Source organism: Symphalangus syndactylus, chromosome X (genome assembly GCF_028878055.3).
Source record: "Symphalangus syndactylus isolate Jambi chromosome X, NHGRI_mSymSyn1-v2.1_pri, whole genome shotgun sequence".
Lineage (NCBI taxonomy): Eukaryota > Metazoa > Chordata > Mammalia > Primates > Hylobatidae > Symphalangus > Symphalangus syndactylus.
This window is the reverse complement of record NC_072447.2, coordinates 88,437,358-88,449,931: the sequence shown is the minus strand read 5'-3', so window position 1 is coordinate 88,449,931 and position 12,574 is coordinate 88,437,358.

The following is a 12,574-nucleotide window of genomic DNA, read 5'->3' as shown; positions in this document are numbered from 1 at the left end:
GTCTAAACATTTTATTGGTTTTAACTCATTTAATCCTTGCAACATTTTTTGAAATATGTTTGTTGTTTTTCATTTGTTTATTTGTTTTGTAGAGATGGGATCTCACAGTGTTGACTAGGCTGGTCTTGAAATTCTGGCCTCAAGTGATCCTCCAGCCTCAGCCTCCCAGAATGCAGGGATTACAGGCATGAGCCACTGGCCAGGAATGTTTTCTTCAAAAAATTTACAAAATGGTAAACATTAAAGAACAACTTTCTTAGGTAAAAACAAATAAACAAACAAACAAAAACTAGTTTGCAAGTGACATAGCCAAGAGGTAAACTCAAATACTGTAGTTTAGCTCCAGAGCCTAATTATTTAACCATTACTTGGTTGTTTCAAGTAGAAAGTCATACTGCTGCTGAAGAACACTTGATTTGCCATGAAAGTATCATCAGTTCTTCCAATTTAAAACTTCCTTTTCTCTGGGGTTGTTTGTACTAGTTAAAAAATAGGAATTCATATGTCTTCATGACATTGAAAAATAAGGTCCTATCTGTGTGTGCTGTTTTTTCTGCTCACTCCCATAGACCTGACCTTCTTTATGCTTTAGACATTAACAATTTTTCTTCCTTCAGCTGCTTCTAAAGTGTTCACTACTGGTGACGAGTGTAATGATTTTTTTTTTCATTATAGTCAAACTCTTGTTCACTTGGTCATTGCCTTGGATCTTTCTGTTCAAGGGCAATTATACTGAAACATATTGATCTAGCTGTGATTCCTTTGTTGTTCTGATTTGGACTACTTTCCCTCTGACTTTCTTTAATATGTCGCAGCTCCCCCTCACCATGATGATCTCTTACTTCAAACAAAGCTTGTTTGTTCGTACTTTAACTAACTTTCAGTCCTCACACTGAGAATTGTGAGACTCTTGATCTACTACCTAAGAGTACAAATCCAGAGAAATCACATATAATCTTAGATACATCACCATAAAAAACATATGCAACTGTTACTGCTCTTTTTTCAGATGCCATATAGAATGTGAATTCATGTTCATGAAGACGATGCAGGAGTAAACAAGTAGGAATCCTCATGATATAATATTTCTCTTATCTAGTTATTTCTATCATATTACTTCTTTCCACATCAGGATAACCATAGTCTGTCCTTCCATTTTGATGTTTTAGTTGTCTCTTCCCTACAATGGAAAATATTTTCTTCCTTCATGACACATTTACCCTTGTCACACTCTTGCCATTTTTACTTAAAGGTTACTTTGTGTTCACTATATTAGGCTTTCATCCGTAATGTTTTTTTTTAAAAGCTTGGGAATAAAAAAAAGAACAGAAAACTAGCCATGTTGTAAACATTTAAACGCCTAGTTTGAAATTCAGATGTAGGCAATTACTTTTTTGTTCTATGTGTATCTGTCCTCCTCTTACCCGCTTTGAACTTATTCTATGGAATCACACATACTTTGGTGAACATAGGCCTTTCCACCTAACTATATCACAGTCCAGAGATAAAGTATAAAAGTGCAAAATGAATGTGGAGCTTTTTGGTTAATCATAGGAAGTATTCTACCCTGAGCCTTGGTTGGACGGTTGGACAGAGATCATTTGATTTTTATTAAGATGATTTGATTTACGCAATTTACACTTATTGTAATTATTGATGCTTTTGATTTCAAGTTTGACATTCTTTTTTCTGTTTTTTTCTTTCTCATTTCTCTGTCTTCTTTTCCCCACATTGCTACAGATAATTTGAACATTTCTTTTAGAATTCCATTCTATTTTCTATACTGCTTTTAAGTTTATGTTCCAGAAATAAGTGAAAGAGAGAGACTGACAAATATTAAATCTCTGTACATCTGTGTGTGTGTCTGTGTGTGTGTGTGTGTGTATGTGTGCATGCACACATAATTTGGCAAGACAGAAACCTACACATTCCAGAAACTGAGTTCGCTGCAAAACATGGTAAATCCAAATACATTTATGCTAAATGTCAGTGTATTTGGAAAGCTGTAACTGAATACCACACACCGAGTGGCTTATCACAACTGAAAAAAAATATTTCTGACAGTTTTGGAAGCTTGGAAGTTTGAGATCAAGGCAGCAGCACATCCAGTGTCTGATGATGATCTGCTTTCTGGTACATAGATGCCATGTTTTTCTATGTGTAAGCATGTAGTGGGGTGGTAAGGGATCTCTCCCAGGCCTTTTTTAGTAAAAGCACAAATTCCATTAATGAGGGCTTTATCACCATGACCTAATCACCTGCTACAGGCTTTGCCCCTTCATATCATCACTTTCATGTTAAGGATTTCAATTTATAAATATGAAAGGGAAGGTACAAACATTCAAAACAAGGCAAACAAACACATCATAGTTTGATTTATGAAGACTAAAAGCGAAAAAAACTATGGAACCCAGAAAGAAGTAGCAAAACATTTTTTTAAAGAAAAGAGCTATCACCCTTCCTGTGTTTCTAGGTTTCCAATTTCTCCAATACTACCATGGATATATGGGGCAAAGAGAATACCAGAGAATGCATCACTCTGCCATTCCTCTGGTTCCAAGGTCTCTAAGTACGTCTGCTTTCTTCTCTCCTACTTTCAGATTGTTGTCATTTTGTTTTGAATATAGTGTTTGTGCTTTTTATCTGTACTTATTAGAAGGTGTAAGGAAAAATATGTCTACTCCATCTTGTCTGAAGCAGAAGTCAAAGAGTAATGTTTTAAACCATGTTTTAATGTCTTTATTTCATTTATATTGTCCTCATTGAAATGAGGCTATCATTCAGCAATTTCTATATCTGTCCTATTCCTATCCTGTGTCCTTTTCCTATTCTATGTCCAATTTATATATCTGTCCTCTTCTTATGAGAGGACACTGTATGAGATATACAGTGACTTCATCTCATTCACTTCTAGAAGTTTATTTCATCAAAAAAAAGAGTTGCCTGTGTTTTAAGATGTGGCTTGATTAATGCAGACATAGATGTATGTCTTAAATATTAAATGTTTTTTGGGAGATGTAAAAAGCTAATCTATCTCTCCATACTAAAATGTCAGCATAAATGCATTGAGTTTTTCAACAATACACAAATAGTAATAGATTCAACGACCTCTAAATCATAAAACGTTAAAGGAAGAATAGGTTTGCAGTTAACATACATCATACATTAAGATAGCTGAGTTCTAGTCTTCATTCTTTCAGAAATTTGTTTTATGACTTTGTGTAGCACACTCCTTTTTTGAACTTCAGTTTCCCACAACTCTTCAATGAGCCCAAAGCCACAGGTTGACAGGAGAACTAATCCTTAATCTAAGTACCCTTGGAGTAACAATATCAATGCAAAGTCAATTATTAACTTTAAAAGATAAATATAACAATTTCCACATATGTTGAAATAGACTTGGAATTAAGTAAAACAAAGTAAATAAATCACATTAAGTAAATCAAAATTTTCTATATAATATAAATTTATACAATTTCAGTCTATTCGCTCCTTCATTTCATAAAAATATTTTTGAGCCCTTGTGCCAAGCTCTGTTTTGAGCACAGGAGATACAGTGCTGAAAAAGAGAAATATGGTGATTTTTCTCAGGGAACTTAAATTCTGGTGTGGAAAGAAACCTAAAAAATGTGCAAGAACAACAACAAAAAAAACTTAATTCGGAATAAAGATAGTGAATAAAACAAACAGAACAGAGTTGAGCATAAAAGGAATAATCTTCCTTGAATGAAATAGTTGGATAAATGTATCTGAGTGGTTGACATAAAGCTGAGAACTAAATAGCAATATTTAAATTTTAAGATGTTTCCATTAATACAGAGGTGGACATTAAATCTAAATATATTTTTACATTTGAAGAACTAGCCAAATTTGAAAATTGTCTATAGAATTGCTTCCAAATAGCTAACCTAATATCACATTTGGAGGAAAAAGGGGTCAAAATGGCATGTCCTTATAATGTACTGGCTTATCAGTGTGAAGATTATTTGAAAGATACTATTCCAACAATATTTTTGCAAACTCTGTAACCCATAGCAAATACACTAAATGTGCACAGCCTGATAAAAATTAGCAAGGTAGCTCATGGTGTTCCAATAAAGATTTGGGATTTTATTTTATGCTCTAGAATCTTGTGTGTGAAATATGCTGAGGTTGAAAATGTACTTAGTAAAAACTTGTCACTTATAATGTACTTGCTAGCATGTTTTTAAATCTAAAAGTTCTACACTTGAAAGTAAAAATAATAGCAGCTTCATTAATTTCAGGTGACTAGTTTACAAATTATTACATCCATTTATTCACTGGACTTTAAATTCAAGTAAGCATTGAATCAACTCTAATTTTATATTCAATAATTAATACATATATTGATATTTGTGGTATATTTTAAATGTGAAAATAATTTATAACATTAACCTGTATGAAGCTAGTTTTTTTTGTTTTTTTTTTTTTTTGTATTGCCATATTTAATAGTCATCAGACATAGGCCGCCTCCAGAGAAAGAACATAATTTTGTGCAAAACAGCTCATTTTGACAAAGTGCAATTCCCACCATCTATCAGCAGTCAATACTCCCAACATCTGATGAATGCATGCTTCTAACTTGAAGTGACAATCCAGGTGGTACACTTCAGTATTCATTACAATGCTATATAGTCAGATAAACGAGGAATTTTTTGCTTATACTTTTAGCCTTAATTTTAGCTTTCCTCACTAATCTGACATATACAATCCATCCTTTAAAATCAAATACCGTCTAATGCAGAAAGTTTTATACTTACAATAAAGTCTAAGATGAATCTTAAACAAAAAGACTCTTAGCTCACAGTAACTTATAATTACCATGTCTTGAACATAACAATCAGTACAGGTCTTTGAAAACAATACAGTTTTAATGACCTAATAAATTCCTATGGCATTATTTTCAGTGCCATTCTTTTAGCATCATGGTTCCCAAACTATATATCAAGGTATTCCAGGGCACAGCAGAAACTCTTTGGAGAATCATGAGATAGTTTTAAATTGCTAGGAAAAGAGAGCAATGTCAGGCAGCATATGAACTAAGACCTCAAGGGAGTTCACAGTTTTAACACTGGATTATAGTACTTTTTTTTTTTTTTTTACTTTTTTTTTTTATTATTATACTTTAGGTTTTAGCATACATGTGCACAATGTGCAGGTTTGTTACATATGTATCCATGTGACATGTTGATTTTCTGCACCCATTAACTCGTCATTTAGCACTAGGTATATCTCCCAAAGCTGTCCCTCCCCCCTCACCCCACCCCACAACAGTCCCTGGAGTGTGATGTTCCCCTTCCTGTGTCCATGAGTTCTCATTGTTCAATTCCCACCTATGAGTGAGAACATGTGGTGTTTGGTTCTTTGTCCTTGCTATAGTTTACTGAGAATGATGTTTTCCAGTTTCATCCATGTCCCTACAAAGGACATGAACTCATCATTTTTTATGGCTGCATAGTATTCCATGGTGTATATGTGCCACATTTTCTTAATCCAGTCTGTCATTTTTGGACATTTGGGTTGGTTCCAACTCTTTGCTATTGTGAATAGTGCCACAATAAACATACGTGTGCATGTGTCTTTATAGCAGCATGATTTATAGTCCTTTGGGTATATACCCAGTAATGGGATGGCTGGGTCAAATGGTATTTCTAGATCTAGATCCCTGAGGAATCGTCACACTGACTTCCACAATGGTTAAACTAGTATATAGTCCCACCAACAATATAAAAGTGTTCCTATTTCTCCACATCCTCTCCAGCACCTGTTGTTTCCTGATTTTTTAATGATGGCCATTCTAACTGGTGTGCCATGGTATCTCACTGTGGTTTTGATTTGCATTTCTCTGATGGCCAGTGATGATGAGCATTTCTTCATGTGTTTTTTGGCTGCATAAATGTCTTCTTTTGAGAAGTGTCTGTTCATGTCCTTTGCCCACTTTTTGATGGGGTTGTTTGTTTTTTTCTTGTAAATTTGTTTGAGTTCATTGTAGATTCTGGATATTAGCCCTTTGTCACATGAGTAGGTTGCAAAAATTTTCTCCCATTCTGTAGGTTGCCTGTTCACTCTGATGGTAGTTTCTTTTGCTGTGCAGAAGCTCTTGAGTTTAATTAGATCCCATTTGTCAATTTTGTCTTTTGTTGCCATTGCTTTTGGTGTTTTAGACATGAAGTCTTTGCCCACGCCTATGTCCTGAATGGTATTGCCTAGGTTTTCTTGTAGGATTTTAATGGTTTTAGGTCTAACATGTAAGTCTTTGATCCATCTTGAATTAATTTTTGTATAAGGTGTAAGGAAGGGATCCGGTTTCAGCTTTCTACATATGGCTAGCCAGTTTTCCCAGCACCATTTATTAAATAGGGAATCCTTTCCCCATTTCTTGTTTTTGTCAGGTTTGTCAAAGATCAGATAGTTGTAGATATGCGGCATCATTTCTGAGGGCTCTGTTCTGTTCCATTGATCTATGTCTCTGTTGTGGTACCAGTACTATGCTGTTTTGGTTACTGTAGCCTTGTAGTATAGTTTAAAGTCAGGTAGCGTGATGCCTCCAGCTGTGTTCTTTTGGCTTAGGATTGACTTGGCGATGTGGGCTCTTTTTTGGTTTCATATGAAATTTAAAGTAGTTTTTTCCAATTCTGTGAAGAAAGTCATTGGTAGCTTAATGGGGATGGCATTGAATCTATAAATTACCTTGGGCAGTATGGCCATTTTCACGATATTGATTCTTCCAACCCATGAGCATGGAATGTTCTTCCATTTGTTTGTATCCTCTTTTATTTCATTGAGCAGTGGTTTGTAGTTCTCCTTGAAGAGGTCCTTCACATCCCTTGTAAGTTGGATTCCTAGGTATTTTATTCTCTTTGAAGCAATTGTGAATGGGAGTTCACTCATGATTTGGCTCTCTGTTTGTCTGTTATTGCTGTACAAGAATGCTTGTGATTTTTTTACATTGATTTTGTATCCTGAGACTTTGCTGAAGTTGCTAATCAGCTTAAGGAGATTTTGGGCTGAGACAATGGGGTTTTCTAGATATACAATCATGTCATCTGCAAACAGGGACAATTTGACTTCTTCTTTCCCTAATTGAATACCCTTTATTTCCTTCTCCTGCCTGATTGCTCTGGCCAGAACTTCCAGCACTATGTTGAATAGGAGCGGTGAGAGAGGGCATCCCTGTCTTGTGCCAGTTTTCAGAGGGAATGCTTCCAGTTTTTGCCCATTCAGTATGATATTGGCTGTGGGTTTGTCGTAGATAGCTCTTATTATTTTGAGATATGTCCCATCAATACCTAATTTATTGAGAGTTTTTAGCATGAAGGTTGTTGAATTTTGTCAAAGGCCTTTTCTGCATCTATTGAGATAATCATGTGGTTTTTGTCTTTGGTTCTGTTTATATGCTGGATTACATTTATTGATTTGCGTATGTTGAACCTGCCTTGCATCCCAGGGATGAAGCCCACTTGATTATGGTGGATAAGCTTTTTGATGTGCTGCTGGATTCGGTTTGCCAGTATTTTGTTGAGAATTTTTGCATCAATGTTCATCAAGGATACTGGTCTGAAATTCTCTTTTTTGGTTATGTCTCTGCCAGGCTTTGGTATCAGGATGATGCTGGCTTCATAAAATGTGTTAGGGAGGATTCCCTCTTTTTCTATCGATTGGAATAGTTTCAGAAGGAATGGTACCAGTTCCTCCTTGTACCTCTGGTAGAATTCGGCTGTGAATCCATCAGGTCCTGGACTCTTTTTGGTTGGTAAGCTATTGATTATTGCCACAATTTCAGAACCTGTTATTGGTCTATTCAGAGATTCAACTTCTTCCTGATTTAGTCTTGGGAGGGTGTATTTGTCGAGGAATTTATCCATTTCTTCTAGATTTTCTAGTTTATTTGCATAGAGGTGTTTGTAGTATTCTCTGATGGTAGATTGTATTTCTGTGGGATCGGTGGTGTTATCCCCTTTTTCATTTTTTATTGCATCTATTTGATTCTTCTCTCTTTTCTTCTTTATTAGTCTTGCTAGCGGTCTATCAATTTTGTTGATCTTTTCAAAAAACCAGATCCTGGATTCATTAATTTTTTGAAGGGTTTTTTGTGTCTCTATTTCCTTCAGTTCTGCTCTGATTTTAGTTATTTCTTGCCTTCTGCTAGCTTTTGAATGTATTTGCTCTTGCTTTTCTAGTTCTTTTAATTGTGATGTTAGGGTGTCAATTTTGGATCTTTCCTGCTTTCTCTTGTGGGCATTTAGTGCTATAAATTTCCCTCTACACACTGCTTTGAACGTGTCCCAGAGATTCTGGTATGTTTTGTCTTTGTTCTCGTTGGTTTCAAAGAACATCTTTATTTCTGCCTTCATTTCATTATGTACCCAATAGTCATTCAGGAGCAGGTTGTTCAGTTTCCATGTAGTTGAGTGGTTTTGAGTGAGTTTCTTAATCCTGAGTTCTAGTTTGATTGCACTGTGGTCTGAGAGACAATTTGTTATAATTTCTGTTCTTTTACATTTGCTGAGGAGTGTTTTACTTCCAACTATGTGGTCAATTTTGGAATAGGTGTGGTGTGGTCCTGAAAAAAATGTATATTCTGTTGATTTGGGGTGGAGAGTTCTGTAGATGTCTATTAGGTCCACTTTATGTAGAGCTGAGTTCAATTCCTGGATATCCTTGTTAACTTTCTGTCTCGTTGATCTGTCTAATGTTGACAGTGAGGTGTTAAAATCTCCCATTATTATTGTGTGGGAGTTTAAGTCCCTTTGTAGGTCACTGAGGACTTGCTTTATGAATCTGGGTGCTCCTGTGTTGGGTGCATATATATTTAGGATAGTTAGCTCTTCTTGTTGAATTGATCCCTTTACCATGATGTAATGGCCTTCTTTGTCTCTTTTGATCTTTGTTGGTTTAAAGTCTATTTTATCAGAGACTAGGATTGCAACCCCTGCGTTTTTTTGTTTTCCAGTTGCTTGATAGATCTTCCTCCATCCCTTTATTTTGAGTCTATGTGTGTCTCTGCATGTGAGATGGGTTTCCTGAATACAGCACACTGATGGGTCCTGACTCCTTATCCAGTTTGCCAGTCTGTGTCTTTTAATTGGAGCATTTAGCCCATTTACATTTAACGTTAATATTGTTATGTGTGAATCTGATCCTGTCATTATGATGTTAGTTGTTTATTTTGCTCGTTAGTTGCTGCAGTTTCTTCCTAGCCTCAGTGGTCTTTACAATTTGGCATGTTTTTGCAGTGGCTGGTATCGGTTGTTCCTTTCCATGTTTAGTGCTTCCTTCAGGAGCTCTTTTAGGGCAGGCCTGGTGGTGAGAAAATCACTCAGCGTTTGCTTGTCTGTAAAGTGTTTTATTTTTCCTTCACTTATGAAGGTTAGTTTGGCTGGATATGAAATTCTGGGTTTAAAATTCTTTTCTTTAAGAATGTTGAATATCGGCCCCCAGTCTCTTCTGGCTTGTAGAGTTTCTGCCGAGAGATCAGCTGTTAGTCTGATGGGCTTCCCTTTGTGGGTAACCCGACCTTTCTCTCTGGCCCCCCTTAACATTTTTTCCTTCATTTCAACTTTGGTGAATCTGACAATTATATGTCTTGGAGTTGCTCTTCTCGAGGAGTATCTTTGCGGCGTTCTCTGTATTTCCTGAATCTGAATGTTGGCCTGCCTTGCTAGATTGGGGAAGTTTTCCTGGATAATATCTTGCAGAGTGTTTTCCAACTTGGTTCCATTCTCCCTGTCATTTTCTGGTACACCAATCAGACGTAGGTTTGGTCTTTTCACATAGTCCCAAATTTCTTGGAGGCTTTGTTCATTTCTTTTTATTATTTTTTCTCTAAACTTCCCTTCTCTCTTCATTTCATTCATTTCATCTTCCATCAGCGATACCCTTTCTTCCAGTTGATCGCATCTGCTACTGAGGTTTCTGCAATCTTTGCGTAGTTCTCGAAACTTGGCTTTTCAGCTCCATCAGCTCCTTTAAGCCCTTCTCTCCATTGGTTATTCTAGTTATCCATTCTTCTAATTTTTTTTCAAAGTTTTTAACTTCTTTGCTATTGTTTTGAATTTCCTCTCGTAGCTCAGAGTAGTTTGATCATCTGAAGCCTTCTTCTCTCAACTCATCAAAGTCATCCTCCATCCAGCTTTGTTCCCTTGCTGGTGAGGAACTGCGTTCCTTTGGAGGAGGAGAGGTGCTCTGCTTTTTAGAGTTTCCAGTTTTTCTGCTCTGTTTTTTCCCCATCTTTGTGGTTTTATCTACTTTTTGTCTTTGATGATGGTGATGTACAGATGGGTTTTTGGTGTGGATGTCCTTTCTGTTTGTTAGTTTTCCTTCTACCAGACAGGACCCTCAGCTGCAGGTCTGTTGGAGTTTACTAGAGGTCCACTCCAGACCCTGTTTGGCTGGATGTCAGCAGCGGTGGCTGCAGAACAGAGGATTTTCGTGAGACCACAAATTCAGCTGTCTGATAGTTCCTCTGGAAGTTTTGTCTCAGAGGAGTACCCGGCCAAATGAGGTCTCAGTCTGTCCCTCCTGGGGGGGTGCCTCCCAGTTAGGCTGCTCAGGGGTGAGGGACCCACTTTAGGAGGCAGTCTGTTTGTTCTCAGATCTCCAGCTTCGTGCTGGGAGAACCACTACTCTCTTCAAAGCTGTCAGTCAGACAGGGACATTTAAGTCTGTGGAGGTTCCTGCTGAGTTTTTGTTTGTCTGTGCCCTGCCCCCAGAGGTGGAGCCTACAGAGGCAGGCAGGCCTCCTTGAGCTGTGGTGGGCTCCACCCAGTTCGAGCTTCCTGGCTGCTTTGTTTACCTAAGCAAGCCTGGGCAATGGCGGGCGCCCCTCCCCCAGCCTCGCTGCCACCTTGCAGCTTGATCTCAGACTGCTGTGCTAGCAATCAGCGAGACTCCGTGGGCATAGGACCCTCCGAGCCAGGTGCGGGACACAATCTCCTAGTGTGCCGTTTTCCAGGCCCGTTGGAAAAGCGCAGTATTAGGATAGGACTGACCCGATATTCCAGGTGCTGTCTGTTACCCCTTTCTTTGACTAGGAAAGGGAACTCCCTGACCCCTTGCGCTTCCCAAGTGAGGCAATGCCTCGCCCTGCTTTGGCTCGCGCACAGTGCGCTTCACCGACTGTCCTGCACCCACTGTTAGGCACTCCCTAGTGAGATGAAACTGGTACCTCAAGCAGAAATGCAGAAATCACCCATCTTCTGTGTCACTCCGGCTGGTAGCTGGAGACCGGAGCTGTTCCTATTCGGCCATCTTGGCTCCACCGATCAAAGCTAGTTTTTATTTCTAAACCAAATGACTATGTTGAATAGAAATGTACACTGGACTTTTCAACTGATGGTCCAACTTTGGAAATTTCTTTAAAAATCAAGAATGGCTACTAATAAATTGCTTGGTAAAAATTCTGTATATCATTACATTGAACAAAATAATAATTTATTATGCTATGCAAGATCTCATTATTCCTGTTATTTTGTGGAAATAGATGGAGAAAGGGAGAAGAGATCAGAAATCCTGAGAAATACAGATAAATTTATTCCCTCTGATTAATCTATGAAGATTCTAATAAATCATGATGGCTATCATTCATGCAGAGCCAACCACAATCATGCAATTAATGACAGTTAGCATTTAAATACTTTTTATATTTCAAGTAATAGACAAAACAGTCTTGATGTATTGTCTAACTTAATTTATTTTCACAATAATTGTAAGTAATAGGCAATACTATCACCAAGATTTTACAAGAAAACTAATGCTCAACAAATCTAAATAACTTGTAAAATTTCCCAAAGCAAATGAATGGCTGAGGTGGTAATTAATCCCAGTTTCATCTGGTATTATGTCACAATTACTGCATTAGGAATTCCCCAAATTGGATGACCATCAAAAATCTTGGATATCTTTATAAAATTACAGATTCCCAAGACTACCTCACAATCGCAGAATCATTTCCAAGTGTGATACATGGGAATCTGTATTTATAAAAGCTTTCCATCCTCAAAGATTGCATACTAGATACAAAAGAAAAAATGTACCTATGAAATGGACAGATATGGTAGAGATCAGTTGAATCAAATGATCAAACTCAGCAGAACCAAAACGGAAAAGCTGGTATAATGTGATATAATATATTTTCTGATATGATAAATCACTTATGTATTTCACAAAAATGTTTAACCTGAATCGAATCTCAAATGAATTATCAAGATCAAAATGTTGGACATTTCTGCCCAACTATTCTGGTCTCTTAAACATAAATACCATAGAAGATAAATTAAAAAACTAGAAAATTTTAAAACTAGTATTTGCTTAGATTGGTTGGGTGTGGTGGCTCACGCCTGTAATCCCAGCACTTTGGGAGGCTGAGGCAGGCAGATCATGAGAGCAGGAGTTCGAGACCAGCCTGACCAACATGGTGAAACCCTGTCTCTACTAAACATGCAAAAATTAACCAGGTGTGGTGGTGTGCACCTGTAATCCTAGCTACTCAGGAGGCTGAGGCACAAGAATCACTTGAACCCAGCAGGCAGAGGTTGCAGTGAGCTAAGATCAT